The following is a 15,875-nucleotide window of genomic DNA, read 5'->3' as shown; positions in this document are numbered from 1 at the left end:
CAAATAAACCCACACATCTAGGATCAATTAATCTATGACAAAGGAGGCAAGAATATACAATGGGAAAGACAGTCTCTTCAGCAAGTGATGTTGGGAAAGCTGGACAGCCACATGTAAATCAATGAAATTAGAACATTCCCTCATACCACATTCAAGAATAAACTCAAAATGGCTTAAAGACCTAAATATAAGACATGACACTATAAAACTCCTAGACGAGAACACAGGCAAAACATTCTGACATAAATTGCAGCAATATTTTCTTAGATCAGTCGCCCAAGGCAAAAGAAATAAAAGCAAACATAAACAAATGGAACCTAATCAAAGTTAAAAGCTTTTGCAGAGCAAAGGGAACCATCCAAAAACAAAAAGACAACCTACAGAATAGGAGAAAATATTTGCAAACTATGTGACTGACAAGGGGTTAATATCCAAAATATGCAAACAGCTCATACAACTCAATATCCAAAAAACCAAACAACCCAATCGAAAAATGGGCAGAAGACCTAAATAGACATTTTTCCAAAGCCATACAGAAGGCCAATAGGCACATGAAAAGATGCTCAACATTGCTAATCATCAGAGAAATGCAAATCAAAACCACAATGAGGTATCATCCACCCCGGTCAGAAAGGCTTTCATCAAAAAGTCTACAGATAATAAACGCTGGAGAGGATGTGGAGAAAAGGGAACCCTCATATACCATTGGTGAGAATGTAAATTGATGCAGCCACTATGAAAAACAGCATGGAGGTTCTTTAAAAAACCAAAAATAGACCTACCATATGAACCAGTAATCCTACTCCTGGGTATATATCTGGAAAAAACAAAAACTGTAATTTGAAAAGATACATGCAACCCAATGTTCATAGTAGCACTATTTACAATAGCCATGACATGGAAACAACCCAGTGTCTATCAACAGATGGTTGCTTTAGGAAGATGTGGTATATATATGTATGTATGGACTATTACTCAGCCATAAAAAAGAATGAAATATTGCCATTTACAGCAACATGGATGGACCTAGAGAATATCATACTAAGTAGGTCAGACAGAGAAAGACAAATAGTGTATCACTTACATGTGGAATCTAAAAAATAATACAGATGAATTTATATACAAAACAGAAACAGACTCATAGACATAGAAAACAAACTTATGGCTACCAAAGGGGAGAGGGAAGGTGGGGGAGGGATAAATAAGGAGTATGGGATTAACAGATACACACTATTATATATAAAATAGACGAGCAACAAGGATTTACTGTATAGCACAGGGAAGTACTCAATATCTTGTAATAACCTATAATGGAATATAATCAGAAAAAATAACTGAATCACTGTGCTGTATACCTGAAACTAACACAATATTATAAATCTACTATAATTCAATTAAAAAAAAAGGGGGGGGGAGAGGATCAGCAGGTGGTAGGTCCATTTGTGACACAATCTATAAACACTTAATAACTGAATAAAAACACTTCTAATAAACTTCTCGGGCTGTAAAAAATAATTTAGACTCCCTGGCCATTCCCAAGGCTCAGTAGGTGTTCCCTGGGCTCTGTATTTTTAACAAGCTCCAGAGAAGATTCTGATGCTTGAGGACACCCATTGAAAAACCTTGTAGATTTAGCTTCTTAAACTTTTCCCCTTTGTCTTTGATTGCAAATTCTTCTTTAGAAGAGTTCAAGAATTGAGACTCAAGCAATTCTCAAGAATTGCTCTTTCTTTTCCATTCCCCCTTCCCCTGCCTCATGTCCGTGTCACTGCCCCTCCGTGGCTCCACTCCGAGACAGAGCCTACTCAGAGACCCTTCTCTTTCCACCCCAAAACAGAAGGACACTCTTTTCAAGCAACAGTGCTCTCAGCCAGCAGTGGACAGTCTGCACTGAACGTGATCACTGTTCCAAGGGTCTGGGCTGGGGGCAGCGGCAGGTAACACCCCATGCAGGTGTCTTTCTCTTTCTCTTTTGTCTTGAAATAAAGCACACAGATTTCAAATTTCCTGTATCTTAGTTTTCTCTCTTCTGGAGACACTCTCTCCAAAAGAGTGGCTTTCAGGGGCCGAACCTCGGGTCTGGGGGCTTGATCTTTGGTGCCCAACACCCTTCCCTTTCCTCCCGGGAAGCCCAAGGTCTTTAATGCACTGCGCCCTCTAGAGGCCGGCTGTGGCATGCCAGTTAAATCCCGTGGAGGTTCTCGCTACATCTTGACGCCAAATGAAAAACCCAGTGTAAGGAGACTGTGGTGAAATGGATCAGGGAAACGGGGAAAACGTTTTAAAGTCGCTGCTTCTCTTAGAAGAAAAATCTTGGCCTTAACTCTGACAAACAGTTTCTCTGGACAGCTCCCAGTTTCTTTAGTACATTTTCGCGTGAAGTTGGTCTGCCCTGTCCCGAAACTTTCTGAGACCCCCAAACGCCTAATTTTCAGTCTAGATTCCTTGTTTGTAGGAATCTCTCCATAAGTTTGTCAAATCCAGGTTTTCTAGGCTGACTTGATTTTATCCTTTACAAAAAATCTTACTCAATTTAGGATGGGAGAAAAAAAAAAAAACATGAAAAACATCCACACTGCATGGATGAGTTTTCATAAACTCACCTACTGTCTGCAGATTTTGTTGTGGTCTTGATGAGTCGATGAAAGAGAAGAGCCTGAGGTTTTGCAAGGTTTTCTGCAGGAGGAAATTGAGAAGGACCTGAACTCCGTCCTGCCTGCACCCGAGATCCACAGACGTGGCCTTTTCCGGAGAGCCGGACGTTTCACAGGACCAAGACTCAGCAAAAGAGACTCACAGAACTGCGCATGGGAGCCAGAGCCGGAAGACCACATGAAGTGGCCTACCCCGGGGAGAAAACGTGCCCTGGTGTTTTTAGTTAAGAGGTTGCAAAAAAAAAAAAAAAAAAAAAAAGAGGTTGCTAATACTCACCTTGAGGGAGAAATTCACATCAGTTTAACCAACCTTGTATGCTTCCAATTCAATTCAAAAAACCTGATGTTGCCAAATAGGAACGTAGGCCCTTATTCATTTCTCAAGTAGAATGAAATAAAATTGATTGTCTATAAAATATTTATCAGATCTAGGCTACTGTTTGAATTATAATGTCTCCTGCAGGCTTTAAAATGTCCTCTCTCTGCTTATTTCATTATTGATTAGGCAGACAAAATTTTTACTTAATGCAGTGACTGTAATGTGTTTACTGGGATTAATTTACTCACTCTTGAGGATTAATTTAATTCTTTTATGATGGCAATTTTTCCTGGGACTTTTTTTTCGCCCAAAGGGTCACATCCAAATTTATTACACTGTTACACGGTTCACAATAATCTGGGTGTAACTGAATAATTTATGCCTGTGTTTGCCAAGCCTGGCTGCCCATCAGAATTATCTTGAGGAATATCTTTTTTTTTTTTAATATTTATTTTTATGTATTTATTTGGCTGTGTCGGGTCTTAGTTGCGGCACGTGGGATCTTTGTTGCTGCATGTGGGATCTTTACTTGTGGCAGGCGAATTCTTAGTTGTGGCATATGGGATCTAGTTCCCTGACCAGGGATGGAACCTGGGCCCCCTGCATTGGGAGTGTGGAGTTTTAGTTACTGGACTACCAGGGAAGTCCCTCTTGGGGAGTATCTTACAACTTTTTTTTTTTTTTTTTGGCTGCGTTGGGTCTTTGTTGCTGCACGTGGGTTTTCTCTAGTTGCGGTGAGTGGGGGCTACTCTTCGTTGTGGTGTGCACGCTTCTCACTGCAGTGGCTTCTCTTGTTGCAGAGCATGGGCTCTAGGTGTGCGGGCTTCAGTAGTTGTGGCTCGCAGGCTCAGTAGTTGTGGCTCGCAGGCTCTAGAGTGCAGGCTCAGTAGTTGTGGCTCACGGGCCCAGTCGCTCCGCGGCATGTGGGATCCTCCCAGACAAGGGCTCAAACCCACGTCCCCTGCACTGGCAGGCAGATTCCCAACCACTGCGCCACCAGGGAAGCCCTGTCGTGTTTTAATTTTTTTTTTTTTGGCTGTGTTGGGTGTTCATTGCTGCGCACGGGCTTTCTCCGCAACAAGAGAGGCCGCGATGGTGAGAGGCCCACGCATCGCGATGAAGAGTGGCCCCCGCTTGCCGCAGCTAGAGAGGGCCCTCGCACAGAGACGAAGACCAAACACAGCCAAAAATAAATAATAAATAAATAAATTAATTAAAACAAAAACAAAAACAAAAAACACGACAAGAAGAGATTGGTTCAAGATGGCGGAGTAGAAGGATGTGCTCTCACTCCCTCTTGTGAGAACACCAGAATCACAACTAACTGCTGAACAATCACTGACAGGAAGACGCTGGAGCTCACCAAAAATGATACATCATATCCAAAGACAAAGGAGAAGCCACAATGAGACGGTAGGAGGGGGGCAATCACAATAAAATCAAATCCCATAACTGCTGGGTGGGTGACTCACAAACTGGAGAACACTTATACCACAGAGGTCTACCCACTGTAGTGAAGGTTCTGAGCCTCACGTCAGGCTTCCGAACATGGGTGTCCAGCAATGGGAGGAGGAATTCCTAGAGAATCAGAATTTGAAGGCTAGTGGGATTTGATTGCAGGACTTCAATAGGACTGGGGGAGGGGAAACAGAGACTCCACTAGTGGAGGGCACACACAAAGTAGTGTGTGCATCAGGACCCAGGGAAAGGAGCAGTGACCCCATAGGAGACTGAACCAGACCTACCTGCTGGTGTTGGAAGGTCTCCTGCAGAGGCAGGGGGTGGCTCTGTCTCACCGTGGGGACAAGGACACTGGCAGCAGAAGTTCTGGGAAGTACTCCTTGCTGTGAGCCCTCCCAGAGTCCGCCATTAGCCCCACAGAAGAGCCCAGGTAGGCTCCAGTGTTGGGTCGCCTAAGGCAAACAACCAACAGGGAGGGAACCCAGCCCCACTCATCAGCAGACAAGCAGATTAAAGTTTTACTGAGCTCTGCCCACCAGAGCAACAGCCAGCTCTACCCACCACCAGTCCCTCCCATCAGGAAACCTGCACAAGCCTCTTAGATAGCCTCATCCACCAGAGGGCAGAAGCAGAAGCAAGAAGAACTACAATCCTGCAGCCTGTGGAACAAAAACCACATTCACAGAAAGATAGACAAGATGAAAAGGCAGAGGGCTATGTACCAGATAAAGGAACAAGATAAAACCCCAGAAAAACAACTAAATGAAGTGGAGATAGGCAACCTTCCAGAAAAAGAATTCAGAATAATGATAGTGAAGATGATCCAGGACCTCGGAATAAGAATGGAGGCAAAGATCGAGAAGATGCAAGAAATGTTTAACAAAGATCTAGAAGAATCAAAGAACAAACAAACAGAGATGAACAATACAATAACTGAAAAGAAAACTCCACTAGAAGGAATCAATAGCAGAATAACTGAGGCAGAAGAACAGATAAGTGACCTGGAAGACAGAATGGTGGAATTCACTGATGCAGAACAGAATAAAGAAAAAAGAATGAAAAGAAATGAAGACAGCCTAAGAGACCTCTGGGACAACATTAAATGCAACAATATTCGCATTATAGGGGTCCCAGAAGGAGAAGAGAGAGAGAGAAAGGACCAGAGAAAATATTTGAAGAGATTATAGTCGAAAACTTCCCTAACATGGGAAAGGAAAGAGCCACCCAAGTACAGGAAGCGCAGCAAGTCCCATACAGGATAAACCCAAGGAGAAACACGCCGAGACACATAGTAATCAAATTGGCAAAAATTAAAGACAAAGAAAAATTATTGAAAGCAGCAAGGGAAAAATGAAAAATAACATACAAGGGGACTCCCATAAGGTTAACAGCTCATTTCTCAGCAGAAACTCTACAAGCCAGAAGAGAGTGGCATGATATACTTAAAGTGATGAAAGGGAAGAACCTACAACCAAGATTATTCTACCCAGCAAGGATCTCATTCAGATTCGATGGAGAAATCAAAAGCTTTACAGACAAGCAAAAGCTAAGAGAATTCAGCACCACCAAACCAGCTCTACAACAAATGCTAAAGGAATTTCTCTAAGTGGGAAACAGAAGAGAAGAAAAGGGCCTACAAAACCAAACCCAAAATAATTAAGAAAATGGTCATAGGAACATACATATCGATAATTACCTTAAATGTGAATGGATTAAATGCTCCAACCAAAAGACACAGGCTTGCTGAATGGATACAAAAACAAGACCCATATATATGCTGTCTACAAGAGACCCACTTCAGACCTAGGGACACATACAGACTGAAAGTGAAGGGATGGAAAAAGATATTCCATGCAAATGGAAATCAAAAGAAAGCTGGAGTAGCAATACTCATATCAGATAAAATAGACTTTAAAATTAAGAAAGTTACAAGAGACAAGGAAGGACACTACATAAAGATCAAGTGATCAATCCAAGAAGAAGATATAACAATTATAAATATATATGCACCCAACATAGGAGCACCTCAATACATAAGGCAACTGCTAACAGCTATAAAAGAGGAAATCGACAGTAACACAATAATAGTGGGGGACTTTAACACCTCACTTACACCAATGGACAGATCATCCAAACAGAAAATTAATAAGGAAACACAAGCTTTAAATGACACAATAGACCAGATAGATTTAATTGATATTTATAGGACATTCCATCCAAAAACAGCAGATTACACTTTCTTCTCAAGTGCGCATGGAACATTCTCCAGGATAGATCACATCTTGGGTCACACATCAAGCCTCAGTAAATTTAAGAAAATTGAAATCATATCAAGCATCTTTTCTGACCACAACGCTATGAGATTAGAAATCAATTACAGGGGAAAAAACGTAAAAAACACAAACACATGGAGCTAAACAATATGTTACTAAATAACCAAGAAATCACTGAAGAAATCAAAGAGGAAATCAAAAAATACCTACAGACAAATGACAATGAAAACACGGGAATCTGAAACCTATGGGATGCAGCAAAAGCAGTTCTAAGAGGGAAGTTTATAGCTATACAAGCCTACCTTAGGAAACAAGAAAAATCTCAAATAAACAATCTAACCTTACACCTGAAGGAACAATCTAACCTTACACCTGAAAGAAGAACAAACAAAACCCAAAGTTAGCAGAAGGAAAGAAATCATAAAGATCAGAGCAGAAATAAATGAAATAGAAACAAAGAAAACAATAGCAAAGATCAATAAAACTAAAAGCTGGTTCTTTGAGAAGATAAACAAAATTGATAAACCATTAGCCAGACTCATCAAGAAAAAGAGGGAGAGGACTCAAATCAATAAAATTAGAAATGAAAAAGGAGATGTTACAACAGACACTGCAGAAATACAAAGCATCCTAAGAGACTACTACAAGCAACTCTATGCCAATAAAATGGACAACCTGGAAGAAATGGACAAATTCTTAGAGAGGTGTAACCTTCCAAGACTGAACGAGGAAGAAATAGAAAATATGAACAGACCAATCACAAGTAATGAAATTGAAACTGTGATTAAAAATCTTCCAACAAACAAAAGTCCAGGACCAGATGGCTTCACAGGTGAATTCTATCAAACATTTAGTGAAGAGCTAACACCCATCCTTCTCAAACTCTTCCAAAAATTGCAGAGGAAGGAGCATTCCCAAACTCATCCTATGAGGCCACCATCACCCTGATACCAAAACCAGACAAAGATACTACAAAAAAAAGAAAATTACAGACCAATATCACTGATGAATATAGATGCAGAAATCCTCAACAAAAAAGTAGCAAACAGAATCCAACAGCACATGAAAAGGAGCATCCACCATGATCAAGTGGGATTTATCCCAGGGATGCAAGGATTCTTCAATATACGCAAATCAATCAATGTGATACACCATATTAACAAATTGAAGAATAAAAACCATATGATCATCTCAATAGATGCAGAAAAAGCTTTTGACAAAATTCAACGCCCATTTATGATAAAAACTCTCCAGAAAGTGGGCATAGAGGGAACCTACCTCAACATAATAAAGGCCATATATGACAAACCCACAGCAAACATCATTCTCAATGGTGAAAAACTGAAACCATTTCCTCTAAGATCATGAACAAGACAAGGATGTCCACTCTCACCACTATTATTCAGCATAGTTTTGGAAGTCCTAGCCATGGCAATCAGAGAACAAAAAGAAATAAAAGGAATCCAAATGGGAAAAGAAGAAGTAAAACTGTCACTGTTTGCAGATGACATGATACTATACATAGAGAATCCTAAAGATGCCACCAGAAAACTACTAGAGCTAATCAATTAATTTGGTAAAGTTGCAGGATACAAAATTAATGCACAGAAATCTCTTGCATTCCTATACACTAATGATGAAAAATCTGAAAGAGAAATTAAGGAAACATTCCCATTTACCATTGCAACAAAAAGAATAAAATACTTAGGAATAAACCTTCCTAGGGAGACAAAAGAACTTTATGCAGAAAACTATAAGACACTGATGAAAGAAATTAAAGATAATACCAATAGATGGAGAGATATACCATGTTTTTGGATTGGAAGAATCAATACTGTGAAAATGACTATACTACCCAAAGCAATCTACAGATTCAATGCAATCCCTATCAAATTCCCAATGGCATTTTTTACAGAACTAGAACAAAAAATCTTAAAATTTGTATGGAGACACAAAAGACCCCGAATAGCCAAAGCAGTCTTGAGGGAAAAAAACGGAGCTGGAGGAATCAGACTCCCTGACTTTAGACTACACTACAAAGCTACAGTAATCAAGACAATATGGTACTGGCACAAAAACAGAAATATAGATCAATGGAACAAGATAGAAAGCCCAGAGATAAACCCACGCACCTATGGTCAACTAATCTATGACAAAGGAGGCAAGGATATACAATGGAGGAAAGACAGTCTCTTCAATAAGTGGTGCTGGGAAAACTGGACAGATACATGTAAAAGAATGAAATTAGAACACTCTCTAACACCATACACAAAAGTAAACTCAAAATGGATTAGAGACCTAAATGTAAGACCAGACACTATAAAACCCTTAGAGGAAAACATAGGCAGAACACTTGTGACATCAATCACAGCAAGATCTTTTTTGATCCACCTCCTAGAGTAATGGAAATAAAAACAAAAATAAACAAATGGGACCTAATGAAACTTCATAGCTTTTGCACAGCAAAGGAAACCATAAACAAGATGAAAAGACAACCGTCAGAATCGGAGAAAATATTTGCAAATGAATCAACGGACAAGGGATTAATCTCCAAAATATATAAAGCTCATGCAGCTCAATATTAAAAAAACAAACAACCCAATTCAAAAATGGGCAGAAGACCTAAATAGACTTTTCTTCAAAGAAGACATACAGATGGGCAAGAAGCACATGAAAAGCTGCTCAACATCACTAATTAGTAGAAAAATGCAAATCAAAACTACAATGAGGTATCACCTCACACCAGTTAGAATGGGCATCATCAGAAAATCTACAAACAAGAAATGCTGGAGAGGGTGTGGAGAAAAGGGAACCCTCTTGCACTGTTGGTGGGAATGTAAATTGATACAGCCACTATGGAGAACAGTATGGAGGTTCCTTAAAAAACTAAAAATAGTATTACCATATGACCCAGCAATCCCACTACTGGGCATTTAGCCAGGGAAAACCATAATTGAAAAAGACACATGCACCCCAATGTTCACTGCAGCTGTATTTACAATAGCCAGGACATGGAAGCAACCTAAATGCCCATCAACAGACGAATGGATAAAGAAGAAGTGGTACATATATACAATGGAGTATTACTCAGCCATAAAAAGGAACGAAATTGGGTCATTTGTAGAGACGTGGATGGATCTAGAGACTGTCAGACAGAGTGAAGTAAGTCAGAAAGAGAAAAACAAATATCGTATATTAATGCATATATGTGGAACTTAGAAAAATGGTACAGATGAACCAGTTTGCAGGGCAGAAATTGAGACACAGATGTAGAGAACAAACGTATGGACACCAAGGAAGAAAGCTGCAGGGGGGTGGGGGTGGTGGTGTGATGAATTGGGCGACTGGGATTGACATGTATACACTGATGTGTATAAAATGGATGACTAATAAGTACCTGCTGTATAAAAAAAAAAAAAAGAAATGTGATCGAATTAGATAGTGGTGGTGTCTGCACAACCTTGTGAATAAAAACTCCTGAATTATACACTTAAAAAAAAAAACCCACAACAAGAGGAAGCACAACAGTGACAACAAAAACACTAAAAAAACTACAGTGTTGTTTCTTTCCCCCTCCTGTCAATCAATAGGCTTTTCTTTACTGAACAAAGACCATCCATCTATTTGATCAAGGATTTCATGAAAATAAATGTATCTACTAGAAATGGTCCAAACTGCCGCACCCTCGCCTCCAGGGGTTGTGGCAGTTTACCAGTCACCGAGAGCATATGAGAGTCACCTTACTGAATGCTCTTATTGTCTGCAATAGTTTTTCTGTTGATTTTCTGTTTCTGTGTTTTCCCAGTTATACAGTTCATCATCCCAGATAAGGATAATTTTACCTCCTTATTTCCAGTTTTAATACCTCTATTTCTTTCTTTTGCAGTGACTACTAATTCTAGAGCAATACTAAACCATAATGGGGAGAGTGGGTGTCTTTGTCTTTTTCCTGACTCTAATGGGAAAACTTCTATTATTTCCTTATTAAATATGAAAATTTTAAAACTCTATTTACAATAGCCAGGACATGGAAGCAATCTAAATGTCCATCGACAGATGAATGGATAAAGAAGATGTGGCACATATACACAATGGAATATTACTCAGCCATAAAAAGAAATGAAATGGAGGTATTTGTAATGAGGTGGATGGAGTTAGAGTCTGTCATACAGAGTGAAGTAAGTCAGAAAGAGAAAAACAAATACAGTATGCTAACACATATATACGGAATCTAAGGGAAAAAAAAAAAAAAAAAAAAAAAAAGGCCATGAAGAACCTAGTGGCAAGACGGGAATAAAGACACAGACCTACTAGAGAATGGACTTGAGGATATGGGGAGGGGGTGGGGTGAGATGTGACAGGGTAAGAGAGTGTCATGGACATATATACACTACCAAATGTAAAATAGATAGCTAGTGGGAAGCAGCCGCATAGCACAGGGAGATCAGCTCGGTGCTTTGTGACCACCTAGAGGGATGGGATGGGGAGTGTGGGAGGGAGGGAGATGCAAGAGGGAAGAGAAATGGGAACATATTGTATATGTATAACTGATTCACTTTGTTATAAAGCAGAAGCTAACACACCATTGTAAGGCAATTATACTTCAATAAAGATGTTAAAAAAAAAAATCAAATGTGAATTATACATTAAAAATACTTTTAATTCTAACAAAAAAAAAAAATAAATAAAACTTTATTTTCTTTACAGAGAATTTTAAAAATTGGAAAGAAAATGTTAGGTTTTATCAAATGCCTTTCAGGAATCTATATAAATTATTTATTAAAAATAATTTTTTGTATTAAATTAAGATTGCCCAGGAAATCTAAGACTTCTGATTGCCCTGAATCTATCAAAAAAATGTTATATTGACAACATTACTTGTCATACAACACAAAAACAAAAATCTAGAAACTGTGAAAATGCCTCTCAATGGGGAAATGGTTAAATATATTATAACACTTTCATATAGTGGAAAATGATTTACCTCTTAAAAAAATAATGAAGTAGATTATATATGCCAAGATGGATCAATCTGCCGTCTGAAACCAGGTAAAAACAGCAAGCACAATATAGTGTGTGTCCTCATTCGTGTAAACAAGAAAAAGGGACATGCACATATCAATATGCACGTATATACAAAGGAAAATTCTGGAAGGACGTGGAAGGAACTATTAGAAATGTCTGCTTTTGATGAAGGATACATGTCTGGGGATCTGAGACAATATGCTCTGTGTTACAATTTTTTTTAAAAAACCACAAGCATTATTCCTTTTTCAATGAAAAAAACAATAACAAAAAAGTAATGAGTAAAGTTATTTTAAAAGAAAAAAAGGGAGTTCCATGGTAGTCCAGTGGTTAGGACTTGGTGCTTTCACTGCCACAGGCCCGGGTTCAATCCCTGGTTGGGGAACTAAGATCCCGCAAGCCATGCAGTGTGGCCAAAAAAAAAAAAGAAAAAAATTTTTGTTCATGTGAAAGGTTTAAATGCTAGTAACTAAGAGGCGAAGGATAAGAAATATTAAACATAACTCATTATGGGTCAAATTTGTCATGTAGAGGTTTTTGCTTTTGTGCTTTTTGGTTGTTGTTTTGTTTTGTTTTTGCACGTGTGGTGGGTACCTCTCTCCTCTTACCTTAGTCCCAGTTCTAGGATGGAGCTCCAGCTTCTGGAATTTTCCACAAGCCCCTAAGCCCTCTGCAGTGGGTGCTTATTCCAGCTGAGTTGGCCTCACTCTCGGGGAGTCATGTAGAGCTTTTATAGTAAAATGTCCTCCAAATAGAATTCCCAATTCCATTCTTAATAGCAAATGGAAGCTTCTTTGGCTTTGTGCTAACAGGGACTCTTTCAACCTGAATTAACAAAAGGAAAATGAATTACTAAGTTAGGGCCAACAATATGATGACATACGCTTTTGCAAAAATTATGATTATGAAACTTGAAATGGGAAAATGCCTGCCATAATTATAAGTGAAGAGAGCAGACAAACAGATCACATATACAATATGATTTTAACTTTGCAAAAATAAAGGGAGGAATAATTTGATAAAGTCGCTTTGGTAGAGCAATTTGGTAAAGTGATGGGTTTTCCTCAAACATCTTTTTAATATTCATATTACATCAATATATTTTATTTAAAAATTAAAAAGAGGTGGCAAAATAAATTGTTTTTGAAATCCTGATATGAAAAGAGGAAATATATTTTCTTGTTTCCTTTTAATGCCCAATACGGAGAAGGGCAGTGCCCAGGCTCAAGGTCACACATAGCTAAGACATTTAAGACAGCAAGTCAGGGAGGACTTCTTATTGGCATTTCCAAGCAAACGAATTGAGTTTCTGGCACAGCAAGGCTGGGCGCCAACTCTGAGCATGAAATCCCATTAAGGAAGGATCCCCCTTTGGAGCTTCCAAGGCTGCCACCACGGTTTATACCATGGTTACCATGGTTTATATAGTTTATACCAGCATGACTGGTCCTGCTGCTCATTTATCACCTGCAGGTGATCCGTCTCACCACCAGACTCACTTTTGGGGGGATCTACCCTCCTCCACCGCCCACTGTCAATTAAGGGTGGTAGGGAGGCACGATCTGAGACCCGAGTGGGCCAGTCAGACTCTTCTGGGAGTTTGGATCATGAGTGAAATGACATCAGGTCAGGAAATCAATTCAAGTCCAGTGAGGCACCATTAATTCCCACTACTTAAAGTAGCATATGGAGGAAGCAGTGTAGCCTTCAGAGTATGGTTTGTGGAGCTAGGTTGAGTGAGAAACCCAGCTCTGCCACTTTCTAAGCTAATGAACCTCCTTATGCCTCAGTTTCCTCAGGTTGTAAGCAGGGGATAATAGTACTTTCCTCACAGGGTTGTTACATGAATCAATGCAAGGGTATCAGGCAGAGCTCTTGCCAGGAAACAAGAACCACTCTGCATATTTAAAGCAGAAAAGGAATTTGATGCATGGAATTAGGAACATAAAAATCAATGAAAGGCTAGAGCAGCAGGCTCCAGGCTGCAGGAATGGCTTCTGGAACACACTTCCAAACTGGCCTGCCAGGGAGCTGCCTTTTGTGCCACCATCAGGAAGGCGGACCACTGGACCATCACAAGGACTGCTGACTTCAAGAACTCGGTCCCACAGCTGTGACCCAGGGACCAGGACGGCACTTGGCTGTTACTGTGCCCACCTCTCGTCACTCAGGAAGCTGGGGACTGGACAGTGAATAGGACTCCACCCAAGTGCATGAAGATCACCAAGGTTTCAGTTTGAAATGATGGCTGCTAGTAAAAGTGCTTGCATTTGTAAACAAGTGTGTAACTTGTAACTGATCTAACTTTGAGGACACTTTCATCTCTGTAATTTCATAATTCCCAGGTCACATGCAAAAATCAGTTTCATTAACTTGTAATTATGCTTCATATCTTCTGTATTGCAAAGAGGGAGGATGGTAATTCATGGGCCCTTCGGCAGAACAAGCATTTATCGCTTGCCTCTTCCTGACTCCCTTAAAAGGCAGTTCTAATAGCGTAATTCACTTTTGTAAGAGTGGCCTGGTGAACTGGAGACTTTGGGGGTGCAATAGCAGATGCGGTTGAGGCTTCGACTGAGCCAGAGGAGAAGCACCTGGACTGCAGCATTGTGAATGTGGCAGGAAGGAGAGAAGGAGGGTGAGGAAACTGATCCTGCTAGATAACCCCCAGTCAGGGGTCAGCTGTGGGGGACAGTGGGGGGACTCACCGGCACTGTTCTGGAACTAATTGGTTGTGCTGGATTTAACAGTAGGAACATGTGGTCTGAGGTCCAGTTCTGTATTTATTTTGGCCTTTGGGTTCAATGCTAAAGCAGAGAATGCCAGTTAGCCAGGCCTTATTTGCTAGTGCAGAATAATTAGACCTCATGGTTAATTAAAATTCTACCCTTGAGCATTCCTGAAATGCCAATTTTAATGAAATGCCACTTGATAACTGTGGAATCATCTCGTTCATTCATAAGTAAGGTTAGCACTGCCACATCCTGGAAATCTGCATTAAGTGAATGTCTAATTGCATTATTGCCACAGTGAGGAACAGAAAAGTTCTTCATTGTTCATTTACTGATACATTCACAATAAATGAACTTTTACAAGCTGGTAGGTGCAAAATAGACTCTATGAACAGAATGAGAATGTGGTTCTCGCTACTACAAGCTTTCTTTCAGTTTGGACACCAAAACACTTGGCATTCTAACTACTTAGATTATTCAAATTATTTTGGATCCTTCATTGTTCATCATAACATGGTATCATTTGGCATTCACTTGATGAGAATATATTTATGAATATAAATATAAACTCTATATGGCAGAATATCAAATTAAAAAAAGATTATCAAAATGAAAATAGAAAATTGAAAAAAACAACCACAACCAATACTCATTTGGAGAACTGAAGACTCTTGGGAGTCCAAGGATTTCTCACTATGGTTACTCAGTGCCTGGTATACAGTGAGTACTCAATAAATATTTGTGTCTGACTGAGGAAAAGAGACTAGCAAGGGAAATGAAGGCAATAGCCATTTCTGTGGTCTGGGTCGATATGGCGAGGTGGGTAAGATGCTGGGACTTAGAGATCGGTGGACCCACAGGGCTCACTTCTGGCACTCTGGCTCGGGGCATCTTCAGGGAACAAGTAGGAGCTGGGCTGGCTGGGCCCAGGATGTCAGGTCTGGAAAGGACGACCTAATTATCAGCCACCATGGGTAGAAGGTGGGGCTGAGATCCTGCCGTTGGGATTACGGCAGAAACTGGGACTGCTAGCCCTGCAGCTGGGGCCCGTGTGTAAGACAGAGTCTGGGAAAACCCGTCCAGGGTGCAGGCAGGGAGCGAGAGAACCTCCACCCATGGACCACATCTCACTGAACAGCTGACAAACCACACCAGATACCTTTATATGAAGACTGTCAGTGCCTCTATTTTGTTCAACTGGAGAAGAATTCATTTTAACCTGACGTTCCCTGCAAACAGGATCCAGGATGCAACAGTTTCTGAAGTAGATCAAGATGGCCCACATCCACAGCAGTGCAGCCCAAAGGGTGATTCCTGGGCCCAACCCTAGAGCTCAGGATTCCTTCTGGCTCTTCTGGAGCCTGGTATCTGCATTTTAAACAGGCTCCCACGTGATTCTGATGCGCGAGGG

The sequence above is a fragment of the Balaenoptera physalus genome (assembly GCF_965194825.1).
Source record: "Balaenoptera physalus genome assembly, chromosome: 8".
NCBI lineage: Eukaryota > Metazoa > Chordata > Mammalia > Artiodactyla > Balaenopteridae > Balaenoptera > Balaenoptera physalus.
This window is presented reverse-complemented; position numbering follows the sequence as displayed.